Source organism: Triturus cristatus, chromosome 4_2, assembly GCF_964204655.1.
Source record: "Triturus cristatus chromosome 4_2, aTriCri1.1, whole genome shotgun sequence".
In the NCBI taxonomy this organism is placed as follows: domain Eukaryota; kingdom Metazoa; phylum Chordata; class Amphibia; order Caudata; family Salamandridae; genus Triturus; species Triturus cristatus.
In genome coordinates, this window is record NC_140586.1 from 294,832,552 (window position 1) to 294,853,410 (window position 20,859).

Genomic DNA, 20,859 nt, shown 5'->3' on the forward strand with positions numbered 1-20,859 from the left:
ACCTAGGTGCCACTATAGACACCTCAAAAGCGCTCGTCTACCCCAATCCTGCCAGGATTGCAAGCATTCAGGCTTTACGTGCAAAATTCATAGCACAACGCTCCCTTCCAGCTTGGGTGTTCATGCAACTAATAGGGATGATGGCCTCTTGCATCTTCATAGTACCTCACGCAAGACTCCAGATGCGTCCTCTCCAAGAGTGCTTAGCGCACCAATGGAACCAGGCCCAGGGTCAATTAACAGATCTGGTGTTGGTAGACGGTTGTACTCATTGCTCTCTGCAGTGGTGGACCACCACAAACCTTTCCAAAGGTCGACCGTTCTTGGACCTGGTTCCCCAGATAGTACTAACAGGCGCATCACTCTCCGGCTGGGGAGCTCATCTATTACATCTCACCATGCAAGGCAAATTAACACCTCAACAGAAGCTACTCTGTATCAACCATCTGGAGTTGCTAGCAATCTTCCTAGCCCTAAAATCCTTTCAAACACAGATTTCAGGCAAGGCAGTCCTAATCCGCACAGACAACATGACAGCCATGTATTATATTCAAAAACAAGGCGGCACACGCACTCCACAGCTCTCTCAATTAGCACAGAGCATATGAAGATGGGCCATACCCCAGAAAATCTTTCTCCTAGCCCAACATGTCTCAGGAGTACAAAACACTATGGCAGATCTACTCAGCAGACCCAAACAACTCCACGAGTGGGAACTTCACCCGCAAGTTCTTCACCCATACTTTCAAATGTGGGGGCATCCACAGATAGACCTTTGTCACCCATGAAAACACAAAATGCCCAAGCTTCGCTGCCAGATACCCACACCCATTGTCCAAAGGCAACGCGATATGGATGAACTGGTCAGGCAGATTTGCGTACGCTTTTCCACCTCTCCCACTCATTCCACTAGTGGTGCGCAAACTACAACAGCACTCCCTCATACTAATATTAGTAGCGCCAACTTGGGCTAGACAACCATGGTACACCACACTGCTTGAACTATCGGTAGTACCGCATCAAAAATTACACCTCTCAACCCAAAACCATGGAGAGATCACACACCCGGACCCAGCTCAGCTCAACCTTGTGATCTGGGTCCTGAAATCCTAGAATTCGGGTACCTAAATCTTCTCCCCCCCCCCGACTGTGTGAACATCATCAAAGAAGCTAGGCGCCCTACCACTAGAGCGTGCTACGCCGCCAAGTGGAAATGTTTTGTTGTCTATTGTCATAACACCATCGATCCTCCAGATGTGTCCATTCAACACATCATAGGCTACTTACTCCACCTACAAAGGTGCAATCTAGCCTATACGTCCATTCGACTACACTTCGCAGCCATAGCAGCTTACCTACAGAACAGGCAACATCTCCCACTCTTTAGAGTACCTGCCATTAAAGCCTTCATGGAAGGCCTTAAAAGAATAATTCCCCCCCAGAGTGCCACCCTCACCTGTGTGGAATCTAAATATCGTTCTCACCAGACTAATGGGACCTCCTTTTGAACCACTACACAAATGTGAACTTCAATTCTTAACATGGAAAACCGCTTTTCTTGTAGCCATCACTTCCTTCAGAAGGGTCAGTGAGATACAAGCACTTACTATTCAAGAACCTTTTCTAGAAATGCACCATAATAAGGTGGTTCTCTGTACCAACCCAAAATTCCTCCCCAAAGTCATTTCTCCTTTTCACCTAAACCAATCTGTAGAACTACCAGTATTCTTCTCGCAACCACAAACTGTTGCAGAAAGAGCTCTTCACACACTAGATGTCAAACGAGCCTTACTCTACTACATCGAGAGAACACAACCTTTCTGTAAGACCAAACAACTTTGTCTCTTTCTTGCCAGACCAAGGGCAACCCCATCTCCAAGTCGGGGATAGCTAGGTGGATTGTCAAATGCATTCAAATGTGCTACCATAAAGCAAAGTGAACGCTATCCGTTCCCTCTAAAGCCCATTCTACACGTAAAATAGGGGCTTCAATGGCTTTTCTAGGAAACATCCCATTAGATGATATCTGCAAAGCAGCTACATGGTCAACAGCGCACACTTTCACCAAACACTATTGTGTAGATGTACAAACTAAGCAACAAGCTAGTGTGGGCCAGGCTGTACTCAAAACATTATTTCACACCACTGCAACAGATACGGGTGGTCGGCGCTAACGGTGGTTACTGCTATATAATCTATGCACAAGTGTGTAATCTGCAGCTCATAGGCCTCGAACGGAATATGCTACTTACCAGTATGTATCTGTTCTTGGCATGTAGAGCTGCAGATCTACACACGCCCACCCGCCTCCCTGGCTACCATTATCTGTTCCAGTTTATCTTATTTAGATAACGCACACATGGGCATCTTCACTGTTATTACTACGCTCCATCTTTACCTGCTGGCGAAAAACAATCTGAGGATGGAGCCGAAGCCCATGCGCAATACGATCCAAAGGAGGAGTCGCTGACCTTGTGACTTCCGAAGACTTTCCAAGAGGAAAAACAAACTGCAAACATCCGGGCCCAACACCAGATGGCGATCTATGCACAAGTGTGTAGATATGCAGCTCTACATGCCAAAAACAGATGCATACTGGTAAGTAGCATATTCCTTATTATTAAGGCAATATAATTAGTGCTCATTCTGCCCATTTCATAGGATTACATACTTTGAACTCCTAATTCAGAGCCGCAGCTTGTTAAATTATACACGGATCCGAACAGCCGATGGTGCTTAACCCCAAGAGCTATGCTACTCATCTTCCATATTTCCGCATGGAGTGATCTGTGATGGTCTGGTGTGGGTTGCATCTTTGAATACTTCTACGTTGTAAAACTGAGGCATCGGAGCGCTGTGCTTCTTTCATGGGGAGACTAGAGACCAGGTAAGCTTGTTCAAATCTACAGGGGAATTCACCCCATTCAGTTGCATTGCACACATTAACAATTGCATTGCCGCACAGGGAGATTACATGATCTGCCCAGGATCACACGTTTTCAGGCAGTGGAGGAGCCAGGGTGCGGATCCTGGTCCTCGGGTTGCATACGTCTGCATGTGAGTCCCTGGACCGCATGTCCTCTGACAGCCGACACTGCACCCTGTCTTTTCACCAAAGAAAACTTAGAGGGAGAAGAGCGGGTTTACTTTCAGAATATCACGATTTTAATGTCCTGCTGCCTAAAATCCTGGCCACAGCATTGCTTCCATAATCCTGTGCAGGTTCGTACATGGAGGTGCGTATAGCTTTACCAGTCTTCACTCCACAGAGAAGTACCCTGATCATATCTGCCAAAAGAACCTGTGCACCTTCGTTCAGATCCTCCTTTCAAGCCCTGAGCCTCAAAGGGCTGATTCCTCGCAACGTCTGCTCCTGCTATAGGCCATGTTCCACTGTATAAGACGTGTGTGTGTGTGTTCCACTGTATAAGACGTGTGTGTGTATATATATATATCCAGATTTTCCATTCCTGTTGCGTCACTGAGTGGCCATTTCTGTTTTACATTTACAAAAAAGCCCAAACTTCAACACACGGATGATTACAGACGAACAAGCTCTCTGCTTTAGTACTATTATTGTGAGAACTGAATTTACAATTGAATCAAATAAACCCGTTGGTGGGGCACCTTCGAAAACTTGGACTGGACTTTAAATACCAGATGCGTGGCTAAAACAAAAGGTGCTCGGCAAGGAGATTTTTTTTTTTCTCCGCGTGTGCCTACAAACATGGCAAATAGACATTGTCAAAGCCAATAGCTGTCGCTAGGCGACACCTATTGGCTTTGCCAATGTGTATTTGAACACAAGATTTTCCAGACTTGTGTGCAAATTGTGCAGTCTGTGAGCGAGGCATTTCGGCGATGCAGCATGTATCACTTGAGTCTTCTTGAGGCTGTCATTCGATGACAGTTAATTGAGGTGTGGCGATTCTGTTTCCTAGTACCTTAGGCCAGCCAGTCTTGCAGCTAGTCATTCTCTAACTTCAAAAGGAGACTAGTGTGTGCGAGCTTCCCTTTTTTTTGTTGGTGCTTTTGTGGCGTTTGTCCAGCAGACCGTTAAATGGCAATTTTTTTTGTCTTTAAAAGTTTAAAGACAATTAGACGTTACATTATAAAATATGCTAGTTTGCTAATGCCAACTCTTTAATCCCTGACGGCACAGCGCCCAGCATAATATGCTGCATGGTATAAGACTTAAAAGGTGAGCCAATGTTTGTTCTGTAAGTGTCAGAGGTCCTTGACATGTCCTTAGTGGCAATCAAGACTATCTGGTCAGGTGAGTGACCGAGAGGGGGGTGGGGTGACATGGAATACTGCGTGAGGCTGCAAGAGATTTCAAACGAGTTGCCATCTTGAGACATTCGTTTTTCTCCCAGTAGCGCCTCGGATACTGAGTTATCGATTTCTGTTTTTCAGAAGGGCAAAGCCATAGAAGATAAATAAGGCTTTTGGCACTGTGGGTGCCTTTGAGTTTCAGAACTCAAGAAGAATGCATGCGTTGTACTGATCGCCCGTTAGCCAGTCACGTTTCAAAATTGGAATGACAAACGTGCCGATACGGATGTACAGGGCCTGTTTTTAGGTCTCGCGTAGCTATTGCGTAGCAATCGCTATGCGAGACTCTAGTAAGGGGCTCCCAAAAGTGGATTGCATGGCGAGCACGCGCACAATCACTTGCATCGGGACGCCATGCAATCAGTTTGGCATCGTACTTCAAAGGGTCCGCTCCCCCGCCTGGAATGCGCTCCCCCGCCAAGCGCGGACACAAATTTGCTTTCTCTTTACAGCAGTCTATTGCTAATAGTCACTCCCTGCCCGGGTTGCTGCGGGTCACAGCTCGGCGTGCAGTTGCCTGCTCTGTTGCTCTTGGCACCACCGCTCATGTCCTTCCCCTGCGCCTTTTCAGAGATGATCATGCTCTTGCTATTTTGTGATGCTTCAGAATCTCGCAGTGTAGGTCTTCACCACAGCATGTGCGGCCGCTCCCTTATTTATCTGCCTGCCACTTCATTCCAGCCTTCCTTTACTCCAGTGCTTAAAATGGAAATACAGACGTGCAGGTACTCTCGATTTTAAAATACCTGTGATTTAATATACCTGTTTGCTCCAGAGAAGGGCTGGTACTTTCCCGTCAAATGTATTGCAGCAGTGCTGAGAAATGCAGTACCTGCACTTCTTTCAAATTAAAGAAGTGCGGGTCCTGAGTACCGGACAGTACCTGCCCATTTAAATCACTGCTTTACTTCCTTGCTGTCCTTTACCCATTCTGTTCCTTCCATCCAACTTGAATTCTCTCCCTCTCATCCGGCCATTTGACTCTACTCTGACCCTAGCTCATATTCTGCCACCTAATCCGTCTGTCTTTGTCTTCTCTGGCCAATTTCTCCCTTTCTCGCTCTTCCCTCTCCTCTGTCTTTTCTCTCCCCTCTCTGTCTTTGCCCCGCAGTCTCTCCCTTTCCACTGCATTATCCCCTTCCTCCATTCTAACCTCAACTCGTATGCTGCCAGCTGTCCCTATTTTCTACGTTGTTGTTGCAGTCTCTCCCCTCTTGCTCCTGTCTCTCTCCCTTCTCTTCTGCCTGCCTCTTCCCCCCCCCCCCCCATTCTTTCCAATCTGACCCCTCCACCCAGCCTTTCTTCTCCTCATTCTGCCTTTGCTCTCCATTCTGCCCCAGTTCGTATTTCTGCCATCTCTCCTTTTGTCTTCTTTGGCCTCGAGGCCTGATGTCTCCCCAGGTCTCCATTCTGTTTCCACCACTCTCCATGTATTCTGTCTCTCTTTAATTGCTGCCATTTCTTTCTGACCCCAATTCGATTTCTGCCTTAGCTCTCTATTCAGATTTCTTCTCCCATTCGGTTACGCTTCCTCTCCTCTTCTGTTTCATTGTTGCCTTCTTCCCTAACTCTGCCCTCTTTGTTCTCCTGGGTTTTCTATTGAATCTCCTCCACCCAACCTATCACTTTCTCTTATTCTTCCCCGCTACCTATTCAGATTACTTCTCCTTCTTTTCACCCTCCTTATTCTGTTGTCTATCTGCATCTCAATCCATTCTCCCTTCTTTGCCCTCTCTTCACTTTCACCCCTACCATTTTGCCCTGCCTCTTCATTCTGCCCCAACGCCCCTATTCTGTACACTGTTCTCCTTCAACTACATCCCGGAGCTAGGTGTAACCAAACGCCAACAAAACCTCACACACTATCACACAATGGTTCTTGCAGCTCAAGTGATGGACTTCCAGATCCTTAAGAGTGTCCAAACGGTTAAAGTGCTGAAATGCTATAACAATGGTGGGCAGCGCTATACAAATTACATCACATACTATTCTTTTCCTCACTCAACTCTGTGTACCTTCTTAACTCTCTCTAATCCTTCTTTTGCTTCTGCTTCTACACTCTAGTTCCTTTGCTGGCCCATTCCTGCATGTGTTTTACGGCCCTCTGCTTCTGGGAAAGGCCTCTGGAGACTGACGGCCTCACTGGCTGGCGATGACTCAAGTTCTCTCTCCCCCCCCCCCCCCCCCCCCCTCTCCCCCACACGCACTCACTTTCCAGGGTCTCTAACCTGTGAGACCTCTTTCCAAGATCTAAGGTGGCTGCAGTCAGTGCCTCGCCGTCCGGGTGCAGGCTTGTCCTCCCATCACTAGCTGTCAGAGCTCAGCATTGCTCATCAGGGTCCTGAAATCTGCCGGCTGATGCGGTGCTTGTATGCACTGGACTGAAGGGGTGAGGCCCTGTCGAGGTGCCTTTACTCTGAGATAAAAACACATACAGGAGCCCTTCTGCCCATTAAAGTAACTGCTGTACTATTAAAAATAGACCATACTGAGGAGCCCTGGTACTGTCCCACTAAATGAAAGTGCACCCTGATGAGAAGTGCCAGTACTGCCCCACAAAAAAGGATCCTGCCGAAAAGTTCTAGTACTGCTCCAATAAAAGAAAAGGTGTTCTGCAGAGAAATGTGGTACTGCCTCATTAAAAGAACAGGAGCCCTGCTGAGAAGTGATTGTAGTATTGGATTAAAAGAACAGGGGCCCTGCTGAGAAGGGCTGGCACTGTTCTATTAAAGGGACAGGCGCCCTGCAGAGAAGGGCTGCAGTGTTTTGCTCTCTGGAGCCAGCAGCTGCGCGCAGGGGCCTTCTGGTTTTAATTTGTGTGCCTGTTTTTTTGTTTTGTTTACGGCTGTCCGCGCTTCGTTTGGTTTTCTTTTTGTGACCCTACTTTATTTTGCCCCCTCACCTCCTCCAATATTTTCAATACATAGATAAAGTGGTGTAAAATCTCCCCCCCCTCCCCCCCTTTCAGGGTGCTTTCTGCACAAAGACCAGTATTGTTGATGCGTTAATTCAATCATTCAGATTTGTCAGATGCTTGAAGGGCGGGTAGAATGTGGTTTTCACCCTGGGCTGGTGTGTGACCAAGTTCCTTATGTACTCTGTTTTGATGAGGTCCGACCTCGGCGCCACCAGTGTAGTGTTATCCAGCACCTTGCAGCAGTGACAGTACCCACAAGCCACTTTCTTTTGTGGTGGTTAATCTTGCTGTGTGTGAATTGTATTTACCCTTCCCTAGAAACGGTAACCCTTGTACTTTGAACTTCGGCCACGTAGTTAGATCTGAGACTTTAGAGCTTTCAATGTTTGAAAACTTCCTTCCTGCTTCCTATTTTCTCACCCTGTTTCCCTTTCACCCTCTGCTTCCTCCTTACCCTTCTGCCTTTTATTCGCCTTCCTCCATCACACACCAGGACTCCTCTTTCAGTCCTTTCTCCTCCTTTACATCAGCTCTTCCTCACCTCCCCGTTCACCCCCCCCCTTCTCTAACGTCATTACTCTCACCTCAGATCTTTTCCCCGTCATAGATATTTCCTGAGGTTCTCTCCCCTTAACATTCACTTTATATTCCCTCCATGCAGCAGTCCTTTTCCCCTTTTAATCCTCTCTGCCACTCGCACGTTTCCCTCTCTTGTTCCCTCTTCTCTACTTTCTAACACTGTATTTCTGGCTCTCTCGCGTCTGAGTCTCTCGCCCCCTCTTCTCTCGCCCCCTCTTCTCTCCTTTCTTACACTCTTTATTACCTGCCCCCTTGCATCTGACTCTGCCTCTCCCTGGCCCTCCATTCACCTGCCCCGGTGGAGCGATCATCTGCAGATGTTTCAGATACTTCCCCCTTGCTTTTTGGCTCGGCCTTACATCACCTCGCCACTCCACCCCTAGCTAGAGGGCATGTATTTGTGCGTGCATTACTCTGCCTCTCCACCCCTAGCTGGAGGGCACTGATATGTGGGTGGGGCCCGCACTGTGGAGTTTGCTTTGTGCAGGACTGGTTTCTGCTCCAGTGTCTTGTGCTTGCTTTACTAGAATGAGGAACTACTCAGCTGGTCTGCGCATCCTGTGGACCCTGGGCAGGCCCCTGGATTTTACACGTGCCTTTTATTTGTTCTAATTTCTGAATCTGAAGGGGAGGGCGGGAGTTTAGGAGTGGCCCAGGCATTGCATAGGCGGTGATTTATAAAATGTTTTTCAGCGGTGATGCCTACACTCCCCTCTCCACGTCTGCAGGGTTCACGTGTTTGATAGCCACATGTGACAAACATTACTGTGACCCAAATACCTTCTCTTCTCAGAAGATGCTCTCCAGGGATCCTCACTGCTGAGGCAGGCAAACGTTTGGGGGGGGGGGAAATCCATGCAAGCCACACCTCCCTGGACTCCTCAGGGTATCTAGTTTTCAGAAATGTCTGGGTTTGGTAGGTTTACCTAGATGCCCACTGAGCCTAGGACCAAAAACGCAGGTGACTCCCTTGCCAAAACCAAGTATTGTTTTTTGATTGATAATTTTGCTTTAAGTCTCCAGTCATTTTTGGGCCAATACTTGTCGCGGGCACGAGGCACAACGACACTAGTGAGGTACCATTTTATCGAGTGACCTGTTAAGAGCCACACAAGTCACCCCATCCTGGATTCCACTGGGTGTCTAGTTTGAAAACTACAGGTATGCTAGGCTTCCGTAGGTGCTGGCTCAGCTAGGGTCCAAATTCCACAGCTAGGGAGATTGCGAAAAAACGGTCAGTTCCTAGTGGGCTTTCTGCTGCCCTGGGTGTAGCAGATCGGGGGCTATTGGCCTGATAAATGCCCCCATGGGTGGCAGAAAGACTGGCTTGGGGGGGGGGGCGGGCAGTCATTGGCATGCCTATTCTGGGCAGCCACCACCCCTATGTATAAAATAAATCCCTGGTGCCTAGTGGGCTTTCTGCCCTCCCCAGGGAGTGGGGGTAGATCAGGGGCTATTGCCCCAAATGCCTATGTGGGGGGGGGGGCGGCAGAAAGACTGAATTTTGTGTGTTGGGGGGGGGGGGGGGGGGGGGGATTGGATTGGCATGCCCATTCTGGGCAGCCCCCAGACCATTGAAGGAAAAATAAATCCCTGGTGCATGATGGGCTTTCTGCCTGCCCTGGCCCCTGGAGGGTCAGATAAGGGGCTATTGTCCCATATGCCTCCTGGTGGGCAGACAGGTTGGCTTTTTATGGTGGGGTGGGGGCATTGGCCCTGCCCATTCTGGGCAGCCCCCACCCCGGAACTATTAAAAAAAAAAAATCCTTGGTGTCTGGGAGCGGAAGGGTTGAATATGCCCATTTCCAAATGGGGGGGGAGCCAAGGTTGCTCCCCGTCCCTGGTGTCTAGTGGTGCATCCCTGCTTGGGATTGCTCTCCTGCAGTGATCCCCAAACAGGGATCCATTGGAAACAAGAGATTTTTCCCTTCCAATGATACCTCTCCCATGTGTTTCGGTGCTCAGTGGGCTGAGATGGTCCCATGAATTCCGAAACAGTGAAACTTTCATTTTCAATGTAATGACGTCAGCATGTGATCGCCATTACATTAGAATCAAAAATGCCCCTGGAGGATGGGAAAGCTTCCCCCACCTCACCCCCTCCCGAGGCAAAAAAGAATCCCTCTGATGAGGGATTTTGTGCAAGTAACTGAAGGGTTCCCTCATGAGCACAAAAGCGCCGGTGCTCATGACTGAACCATTCAGTCATGAGCACCGAAGGTGTTAAGAGGTGGTTGTGCAGGCCTTAAAGGCTGCCTTCTCCACAGCCTCAATCATGGCCTGTAAGGAATGAAAATTGCTCAGAAGGACCTGGTTCCATCTCTGGTTCACCATTGTAGCACCAGCCACAATCCAACAACTCTGATTTCCTGTATGCCGATGGCATCCAGAGAGGCTGGCTGTGGGGTGGAACCAACTTAATGTTCCCCCCCATACAACATGTGGGGGAACAAAGGCCACAGCATACCCAGCCCCTCGCCATAAGGACCGCTTTGCGAGAAGGAAACTACCAATATGCCCTCTACAGCAGGGCTAACAGTATGCGGGTTCCTCCCCCCCCCCCCCCCCACCTCACAAACCCTACCCGCTTGCACCAAGCGCAATGGGCGAGGTACTCAATGCGTTAAACATGGAGTCCTCAGGCCCTGCTTGCTAGTGCAGAGCAATATGGACCGGAGACACCAAAAACAGCCACAACATCGTGCTAGAATACATGGAGCCTGCCAGCCCTGCCTGCTGAAGCAGGGCGCCACAGGCGGGAGCAGCTGCACAGAAAACCGTGCAAAAAGCACAGGAAATATAAGACTCCAAACCAGAAAGTGGGAGCCTGGGGCCATAACCACTAGCCCACAGATGATTCCAAGTAAACCCTGCAGGGCGAAGGGCATAACCTAGAACAGCACAAAAAAACAAAAGTGCCAAAAAAAGTTATCGGAGATGTGAATTAAATTTATATGAAAAGGCCAGCATTAAGTCGGAACTGCCACAAGCGTGCTGCCACTAATGTTGAGCAAAAAAAATGCCCAACTAATCGGGAGCCCTGGCAATAAGGCGCATCAAACCCTCGCCAGCATTACAAGGAAAGTGGAACCGCTTACCTGCAGGGGATGAGAGTGGCTGAAAGGGTGCTAAGTGTAGCAGCCCAGAAATACAGACCTACTCCTGTTGTGCAAGGTGGCCGGGTCCCCTAAACAGACTACTAAAGCAAGTCACAAGGTAGACAAACATATCAACATTCAAATAAAACCACGATCAGCTTACCTGACCTCATTAGGCAGCATGTCTACAGCCCAGAAAGAAAAGAACAGGTTATCCTAGTGACAAGCTTCCCCCTTCATGCATGCTGGGTAGGTAGTGCCATATTGGGTAGAGTTTTGACTAAGGCTCCCTGTTCTGTTTTTACTGGTTTTTTTTTGTTGATTTTTATTTATTTATAATATAGATAAATATTGACAAACATTTACTTTGTCTTTGTACTTATTTTTAAATGTGGATTAAAAACGTGAATTGGGTGGCTTTTTGAGTAATTTATAAATACTGTCATGACTGCCAGGCAAATAGCTGTGTGGTTTGATAGGTAGGAGGGTTAACAAAGAAAGGAATTTTAGTAAAGAGGCTTTAACAGCAGATATGAACAAGGTTGATACTGGAATCAGCATATTTTCGTATAAGTGCATTATTTACCTTTTGCAGGTGCTCACAGCATTGAAACTTGGCAGGCACTCAACCATGAGTGCATATTTTTCGATTAAATAAAAGTGGAACTATACTAATTTCAGCTTCATTTTTCCAAAAACCCCAAAATAAATATAGATAAATATAGATAAAATTAGCAAAACAGATCTAGATACATAAACTGAAAAGTCAAATCATAAATACCATAAAACCGGGAGCCCTAATTTTGACCTCAGCTAAGTAATAGTTTCTGTGAAGCAGGTCAACTGCATAAGTTTAGGAATGGGATGGGAAGACAGACCAGGGGTAACAGATTGTGGCTAATCCTTAATTATGTGAAAAGAGCAGCGACTGCAGAATCACATAATTCCAGTGGACCTTGGTATCATTTAGATAGAAGACAATGACACACTCAAGCTCATGAAAGTAAGAGGTTTTGAGAGTGAGACAAGTTGCCCTTCATCTAATTCATCAAGCAGTCTTAATCCCATCTGAATTCTGTTCGATTAGCCAGTCTATTACTGTGAGCTGGTCAGACCACTTCCTGGTACCATTTAATGTCAAACTCAAGAGCCAAATGACCCCTTTCAAAAATTCTCTTCCATGTATGACATTGTTCTGCATTCTGTCCATCAATAGTTCTTTTTGCATCTCCCTGAATCAGCACATCTGTGTTCGGGAAAGAGCATCCGCCACTGCGTTCTCCACCCCAGGTACATGGCACGCCTTCAGCTCTATGTTCCCCTCTAACTGCAATTAAACCAAGTGACATACTAGCCTCAATGTGTCAGGACACCTGGCTGTGCCTCTGTTGATCGCCTGCACCACTCATTTGTTATCGGACCATAGCGTCCGCTTCATATCCGTCAATTTTCGCCTCCAGACCGCCGGGGCCACTACAATGGAGAACAACTACGAATCTGATGTTGCTGGTGATGCCTTATTTATGCCAGCTTGTCTGGCCATTGTCTTGCGCACAACTTGTTACCTAGAATGGCCCCGAAACCTATGCTACCGGAAGCGTCTGTCAACAGGGCAATCTGCCTGGATGTCACCCAGCCCCCTCTCCAAATTAACAGGCCGTTGAAGTCCGTAAAGAATGTGTCACACATGATGAGGTCGTGCTTGACCCCCGCCCCCAACCTGACATGGTGGTGTCGGTGTGTAAGCCCGGGCAGTTAACTGAGTTGGGCATCTGGCAAAGACCCTATCGGCCGGGATGATCCAGGCTGAAAAGTTGAGCTTTCCAATAAGCGGCTGTAACTCGCGGAGGGTTGCCTTCTCCCAACCGCACAATTTTCTTATGTTGTCCCTGAATTCCCTTACTTTATCCTCTGGGAGCCTGGACGTTCCTGCAACCGAGTCCAGCTCAATCCTAAAAATGTGAGCCGTGTGGAGGGTCCTACTGTTTTTTCTGCTGCGAGTGGTAATCCCAGCTCCCCGCTAGCTCTTGGAATGCTGCCAGGGTCTTGCCACACTCCGCTGACCTGGCAGGACCTACAAACAAGAAGTCGTCGAGGTAGTGCAGCTTGCCCTCTGCGGGGTGGCGGTCATGCAAAGCCCATTCTAAAAAGGTGCTAAACTGCTCAAAATATGCGCAGGACACTGAACAACCCATTGCATTGCTTTGTCAAAGTAAGTCGCCCCCTCACACTGGAAACCCAACAGGTGAAAGCTAACCGGGTGAACCGGAAGGAGGCGGAATGCGGACTCAATGTCAGCTTTCGCCATGAGGGAGCCATGACCCACAGCCCTGACTAGGTCAATGGCATCAGCCACTGTTGCATAGCCCACTGAACATACCTCTAGGCTAATGCCATTGTTAACTGACTCCCCTTCAGGAAGGAAAGGTGGTGAATGACTCTGAACTGACCTGCTTCCTTCTTGTAACCACCCCCAATGGAGAGATCACTAATCCCTTTGGTGCCGGGGAGGGCAGGGGGCCTTCAATCCTACCTAGGGATTTCTTTGTCTATTTTTTGCCTCACTCTGTCTGGGTGTTGCAGTGCTGATTTTAAATTGTTGGTGTTGCCCGAGGGTAGAGGGTCCTCACATGGTATGATAAACATTTCACTAACGTCCTTGCTCAATCTTTGTTATGGTATTTGTTAGCCAGCTGTCTCAGCTGGTGTGTGTTAATGGGGGAAGCGGGGTAACTACTCAAGTCCTCTAGTCACCCCGCACCGCCTGTGCTTATTCTCTTTCTTGTCCCCTCGCTGCTTCTTATTGAATCTGCATCCCTTTGCTGGGTGCCCCCCCCATGTGGACATGTGGAGCATATGTTTTGAAACTTACAAGAGGCCCCCCACGTGCACTCATTTGCCTTGAATTTCCAGCAAATGGCAGCCGGCCTAATGGTGGGTGGGGCCTTCCCAATTGTTATATGTTTTGGGCTTGTGAAATGACCTGCCTATGTACAAGAAACCCCGAAAGGGCTGCTCGTTTTTCCCCGCCCATGTCTTGACCTCTTTTGCCACCATAATTTTATGTATAAAACCGGACACATCCACATTGTTCCATTCCATCTCGGGGTGTGTCTGCATTTTTTAATATAAAGACTTTATCATATTCTAACCATGCATCCCGGGAACAGCCTGTATGCCTCCTATATATTGGCCTCGTAGAGCCAGAGGTCTGCTGCCTTCGGAGGGAATTTCTCAACAATAAGGCAGGCCATGATTCTGAAGGCATCCAGCCAATTATCAAAGTTCCTTTCTTTCCTCTCCTTTCCTCATCCTTTTTATCGCACATTGTTAGATCCAGCCTATCCAACTGTATTTCTAGCAATGAGAAAATATCTATAAACACTTTTCTCCATATCCTCTCCTTAACTGCTCATGGTATGAGGCTCGCTAATCCGGTGGCCTTTGTGGTTGGTGAACAGGGCCTGGCGATGGCCTAGTGTATGCATCCGAGTGTTGCCCAGCTCTACCTTGGTTTACACTACCACATGCCTCTATGGGGGACACCATTCCCCCCCCCCCCCCCCGTCTTCTGTGCCTGGGTGCTGGGATCACTTGGCCCGGCTGGCAACCCCAAGGTGTTACTGCTGTGAGCTGTCTGGGTCTACTAGGTGCCATGGTAGCCCTGATACCCCCCCCCCCCTGAGGTGGGGTGCCTGCCGTCCCCAGCCCCTGTGGGCCCCAGCCCTTTAGTAGTCGAGGTGCAAAGGATTTCAAGCATTCTTGCACGATTGTGCCAATATGCTCACCAACCATAGTATTTGTGTTCCCGCTTGGTCCCGCAGCTGCCGTGATGGCTACATGCGGCAGGTCGTCCCTCCTAGACCCTCTCTTGGCTGCCGGCTTCCTTGGTGTTTTTCGCTGGTGTCCTCTGCCTCTTCCCGGGTGGTGGTCTGCCATTTACCTTCCGCTGGTTGCTTCCCGGCTCCCTCCTCCAAGTGCGCCTGCAGCCAGCTAGTAACATGTGCCTCTGACGCTGGTCTGATCTGCCGCAACAGATCGCCCAGCTCTGCTGGCTGGTCCCTCAGTTGCAGTTTGCCATCCTGCTTGGAGCTCTTGTCCTTAACACTGTACTCCTTAAAGCTGGGTGGCGGGGTGCTGCCACTTTAATATGCACCAGTCAGCACTCCCCCAAAAGTTGCACCCATGTCCTCAGTGTCCAGGGAGCCTAATGGATTTGCCCCTGAAACCCCTTCAATTTTCAACAGCGTGGGGAATATCTGGCCGAAATAATTGAAAAGTCCCTGCTTTTGATGTGATTCCAAAGGGACTCGTTTCAAGTTTTATCGTAACACTTTCTCGTGGCCGGAGCAAAATAATACAGGGCCTGAAGCTTTAAATCAGGCCAACTTTACAGCGAGGCAGAAATAATTAGCAAGACACTGCATCTGATAATCCTTGTGGGCACTCGTAGCAAGGCTGCCTCCCTGGAGGACTCCTACCTCACTTCCGATGGAGGGGGCACGCCCCTCGCAGATCAGAGCCGCGTCGTCGCAGCAGGCGTGCTCCCCGCTGACGGCCCCCGGGGGAAGTGAAGGTCGCAGACCAGTCTTCCCCTGGGGCTATTCGCGCAAGGCCGGAAGGACAAGGTGGGGGAGGGATTTAGAGTTTGGGAAGGGGCAGGAGTTAGGTACGCATATACGGTGTCAGGAAAGGAGGATCCGGCCTCTTCCTGACACCTTAGCACCACTGGGAGGGCTAGAATAAAAAGTTTGTGCAGGTTGGTGGGGGCTGTTGGGGGGGGGGTTCGCTCGGCGCACTTCGGGGGCCGGCTTCTAGGGGTTTCACTGGGGCTCACTGCGACGCTTGGGGGTCGGGCTGGGCCGGGCACTGTGGCCGTTCTTGTCCTCGGGACCCGGGGGTCTGGGACCGTCCGTTGGGCGTACGGGCGCTTTGAGGCATTTGTGTTTGGAGTCTGGGGGGGGTGCCATGGCGAGTCGTTGGTCCCCCTTTGCGAGCCGTTTCCCCCTTTGCGAGCCGTTTTGTGTGTCGCGGCGGTTGTCGCCAGTCGGCCGGTATCGGTGGTTGGGCCCGGCGCGGGATTTCCTCGGTGCCTGTTTGGTAGGGGAGGGGGGGCGGAGTTGCCCGGGCAGTGTGCCGGACTCCGGGGAAACCATGCGCGTTTCTGCCCGCCACCGGCTGCAATGGCGCCTGGGGTAAAGTGGGGAGGGTTGGCCGCGGTTGTCACATGCTGTGGTATCGTCCCGTCGTTACACAGCCCACTCTGGAGCAGGAGACATCGTGGCAGCTAGCGGTGGTGGCAATTTCATGGGGGAGGCGGCCGCAACCTCCCCCCCGGCTGGCCTGGTTGCGGGACATGGTTTTCTAGGCTCTAAGCTGTGGCGGGTGTTGTAGGCCGGCCTGGGCCCTGCTGCCATGTGGCCGGCAGGGGAGCGGCGTTGCGCGAGGGGGGGGGGGGGAGGGGGAGGGGGAGGGGGAGGGGGAGGGGGGAGGGGAGGGGTGCGGGCAGCGGTAGGCGTTGTATGCTTTTCCTCGAGAGGTCCGTGGGATTTGGTGCGCAGGGGGTGGGGCCTGCGGGCCCTGGTAGCATGGTGTGCCCCTGCAGTTGACGCCATGCGGGTTACTCTGCCTGTTGGCGAGGCAGGGCTGGGTGGCAGGGTTCTTTTCCGTGGCTGGGGGGGCCCCCTGTCCAGCGGGCGGGGGTGTTCCTGCGGCACGGGGGGGACAGGGCTTGCGGCAGGCTCTGGTTGGAGGAAAGGTTTGTCGGGGTTCCTGGTTTTTTCCCATGGTAGGGGTGAGGGACTGCCAGCCCGGCAGGAGGCCCGGTGGTGCTGGGGACCCTCCAGGTTGGAGCAGCCTGGGGGGGGGGACCTGGACCGATTGATGCCAGCAGTAAGGAGGCATCGCCAGTGGGGCGCACAACGGCCCTGGGGGCGCTGGCCTGAAGCAGTGGGGGGGTCCGCGGCGGCCTGCCTCGCCAACGAGGTATCGCGCGGCGCACTCTGCGATGTTACGCTCTGCCATGCGATGTTACACTCTGCCATGTAATGTTACACTCTGTGGAATTATTGTTTGGTGGGAGGCTCAGGATTGGAAATATGTCGTGGCATGAAGGGATGGGAGCTTGGAGAATGGAGGTCATGTGATGATGGCTGTGGCTGAGGGGTTTTTCGGGGGGGGGGATGGGGTCAGTTGGTGTGGTGCGAATGGAAGTGTTGGGAGTGTGTCCTGGTGACGGGAAGGGGGTGTTGACCGGGGACGAAAGGAGTTGTTGTGTCTGTTTGGGGTTTTTACAGGGGTGGGGGGGGGGGTTGCGGTAATCAGCCTGTTTTAGTTTTGCAGGAGGGAAGTATGGCCTGGGACGGCCCTGTGGACGGGAAGCGACGGGGCGCAGCAGCGCCAGATGGGCGGTGGAGGTCCTGGACGGATTCTCAGGTAATGAAATGCAGTGGGAGGGGACTTCAGCTGGTCGGCTGGGGTGTGTGGGGATTGTGAGTGCTGGGCACGGTAGCGGCGGCATCCGGCTGGAGTACTGGAGAGCTTGGCATTTTCGTGGAGTCACTGTGGCCTACTGGTTGAGGTCTCTGACAATCAAGGTTAAGTCTTCAATCCCTGATGTCTCCATGTATAAGATTCTAAAAAGGGGTTGGTTCCGGATGGACAGGGTGATACCACACACAATGAGGGACAACCCAAGGGATCACAGATTGGGGCCGGCCAGGCTGAAAGGGGGTCTTGGAGGGGGCCGGGGGTGCTTGTTTATGGAAGAGGATGCTGATCTGTACTGGGCTCCCATCTTATGGGGGAGTCACTGGGGACTACTGGGTAAGGTCTGACTCTTGCTCTCAAGGTTCAGTGTTCGATTCCTGGGCTTTCAATGTCTCCTTTTCTTCAATTACGCATAGAGACAATAGTACGTCATCGGGCGGTTGCCCTGTGGTTTCGCTATGATGGCAGCTGTGCTGCAGGCGGGCTGGGGGTTGTTTGGCATGACAGAGCACGGGGAAGAAGGGGGCTAAGATTCGCCCTGACTCATCTACACCGGAAGGGGCGTTTATTTGTTGGCTAGCGTCTGTGCAGAGCGAAGGTCTCAGTGTGTCATCTGCGGGTTCCGTGCGGATTGGGTAACTCGGGGTTGGGGACCTGAGAGGCACACCCCTTCATAGGGGGTACGCGGGGCCCCTTCTGGGGATCGCAAGGAGAGTGTAGGGGTGTCACTGGGGCCGACTGGTTTAGGGTTTTCGACTCCTATTCGCCAGGTTGAGTGTGCAATTCCTGGTGTCGATTGTATCAGTTTCTGCATTGATAGGTGTAGGTCTTAGTAAAGAGACAGTGGGTTTGGTGTGGACAGGGGGTCCATGCACGGTTCAGGGTGGCCATGGGCTTCTGTCGAGCGTATTTTCATGTCGGCAGCCGATGCTGCGGTAAAAACGGGGTTCTCAGGCATGGGTTAGGGGGGGGCGCCGGGATCGCGTCGGGCGAAAGAGGCAAGCGCTTTGCAACAGGTGGCTTCTGACGAGGGATGGCGGACTGTGGGGGTTTCAGGCATCGGCGGGGTTGGTGGTCCGGGGGGGGGATCAGCCCTCATGGGTGCACGTGGTCAGGTGCAGCGGCAAGGGGGTGGGGGACGTGCCTCGTGGGGCTGGGCAGGTTTGGGGCTCTTGACGGTCGTGTTACACACATGCGGGGCGTGCAGCATATAATAGGGTGGGGGTCATGTATGTCTGCCTCGGCCAGAATGGGGCGGGGGACGCTGTCGGGCATTGCGTTATATGATCCGGGGTGAGGGTTTTTGGGGCGCCGCAGTGGTTGGTTTTCCTCCGGGATTCTATGGAGCACTAGTGAGTCCCGAGGGTATGGGAGACTTAATCGTTGGACTCCGGAACGGTAACACGTAGTTCCCCGCCCAAGACGTGAGGATGCAGGACGTTATATGGGCGGATTTCAGTCCTAGGTATGCAGTGCAGTGGACCAGTATGCACGGGGGTTGACTGTCCGATTACCGTCATCCTGTGGGCCGAATTGTGCAGGGAGTCCATTGGGTGGGGGACGCCTCGGTTGGTTGCCTGGGTCGGTAGTGTAGTGGTGAGGTGCGAGATTTTGGGTCCTTGCGGATGCGGGCGACGGAGTGGTGGCATCTGAGGTCCATGGGGAGTGAGTTTCGCAGCCTGGGGAACGTTACCGGAGGAGATTAGGCATAGGTTGTCTTTTGCATTTGCAGTTTCGGTTTGAGGGGAAGGGAGTAGGTGATCTCGTTCTGTTTCCCGGCTTGTCGTGGGGCAGTTGGTGGTGGGAGTCGGGGGAGACTAGGACTGGGCCGGGGGACCAGGAGACTGATTGAAAGGGGGCCTGGGATCTGGCAGGGGAGGTTGGTGATGCGTCACGGCTACGTGGGTCTACGCAACAGGTACCTGTGGGGCAGGCAGTGGGGCCTGGGTCAAGGGTGAAGTTGGGGGTGTTTGCGTTAGTTGGGATGCAGTGGACAGGTGCAGTGTTGTAGGGTCATAGCGAATGGGGTAGCATATAAGGACTGATGGAGCGTGGACATGTTTGCAGGACTAATCCTTCTTTTTCCGCTTCAGGCAATGGGAGTAGATCGGACACCAGTGCGGTCGCATGGTTGGGTGGCCATTCGCCTAGCCACTGGACGGCGCAGGAGGCGTACTTGCAGGCGTACAGTAGTCACCGGGCGGGTACATAGTCGTCGGGGTGTGAGACGATGGGGTAAAGTGAATGACCGTGGGGGAGTGTGACCGGTACGGCTGCCAGGGTGTCACAGGGAACGTGTGGATGGGGGATACCTTTGGGGGAACGGAGTATTCTGGGATATGGCTGGTTTGGCTTTGCACTATTGGGACATGGAAGGGGATATGGTGCACTGACATGGAAGGTGGGCTACTTTTGGGATGTGCATGAGGGTGCCTTGCAGATGTGGGGAACGGGATGCTATTGAAAGGGATGGGCAGGTTAAGGCACACTGGTGAGGAGATTTTCTCGAAGGGGAGTATTCTGGGATATGGCTGGTTTGGCTTTGCACTATTGGGACATGGAAGGGGATATGGTTCACTGACATGGAAGGTGGGCTACTTTTGGGATGTGCATGAGGGTGCCTTGCGGATGTGGGGAACGGGATGCTATCGAAAGGGATGGGCAGGTTAAGGCTCACTGGTGAGGGGAATTTCTCGAAGGGACTCAGACGGTCTGTTTCACAGGAGACAAGTGTTATGGTCATGGATTGGCCCGGTTGTTCTTTATTACACGGGCAGCAGTTTGGTGGTGGATGGTCGTTCACCGCGATGGGGGAGCCCCCACTTGGTACAAGGATTGTTCTGACCAGGTTGCTTGTTACACGAGATGCGGGTTCAGGCGGTGGATGGTCGTTCACTGCGATGGGGGGGGCCCACTTTGTCCATGGACAGGGATTGGTCTGACCAGGTGCTTGTTAAACAAGATGCGGGTACAGGCGGTGAATGGCCGTTCACCGCAGTGGTAGCAATTTTTCCTGGACAAAGATTGGACCCAAATGGGGGTTCCCTGGTTGGCGGTACTTTGGAGGGGTGGTGAGTCACATACGGGCGGATCCATCCCTCGGGGGGGGGGGAGAACGGTACACGGGTGACTGATAGCGGGGCGCGGAAGCAATGAAGGAGATTCAACAGAGGATGCTTGGAGGGCAAGTTAAGGTGAGAATGGGGAGAGGAAGGAGGTCACCGAGTGATTGGGGAAGAGTCAAACTGGTGAGATGGTTTGGAGAAGGATGAATGGAGAATGAGTCGGTATGGGATGGGAAAGTATATTTATTGCAGTTATGTACTGTTTAATAAAGTTTATATGGTTGCAACCTTGTCCTAATAAAATGGCCTTTTACGCTTCAAGTAACAGCGTGGAGTGTAGTTATTGCGCTATGACTGTGGCTCCGCAGACACCGCT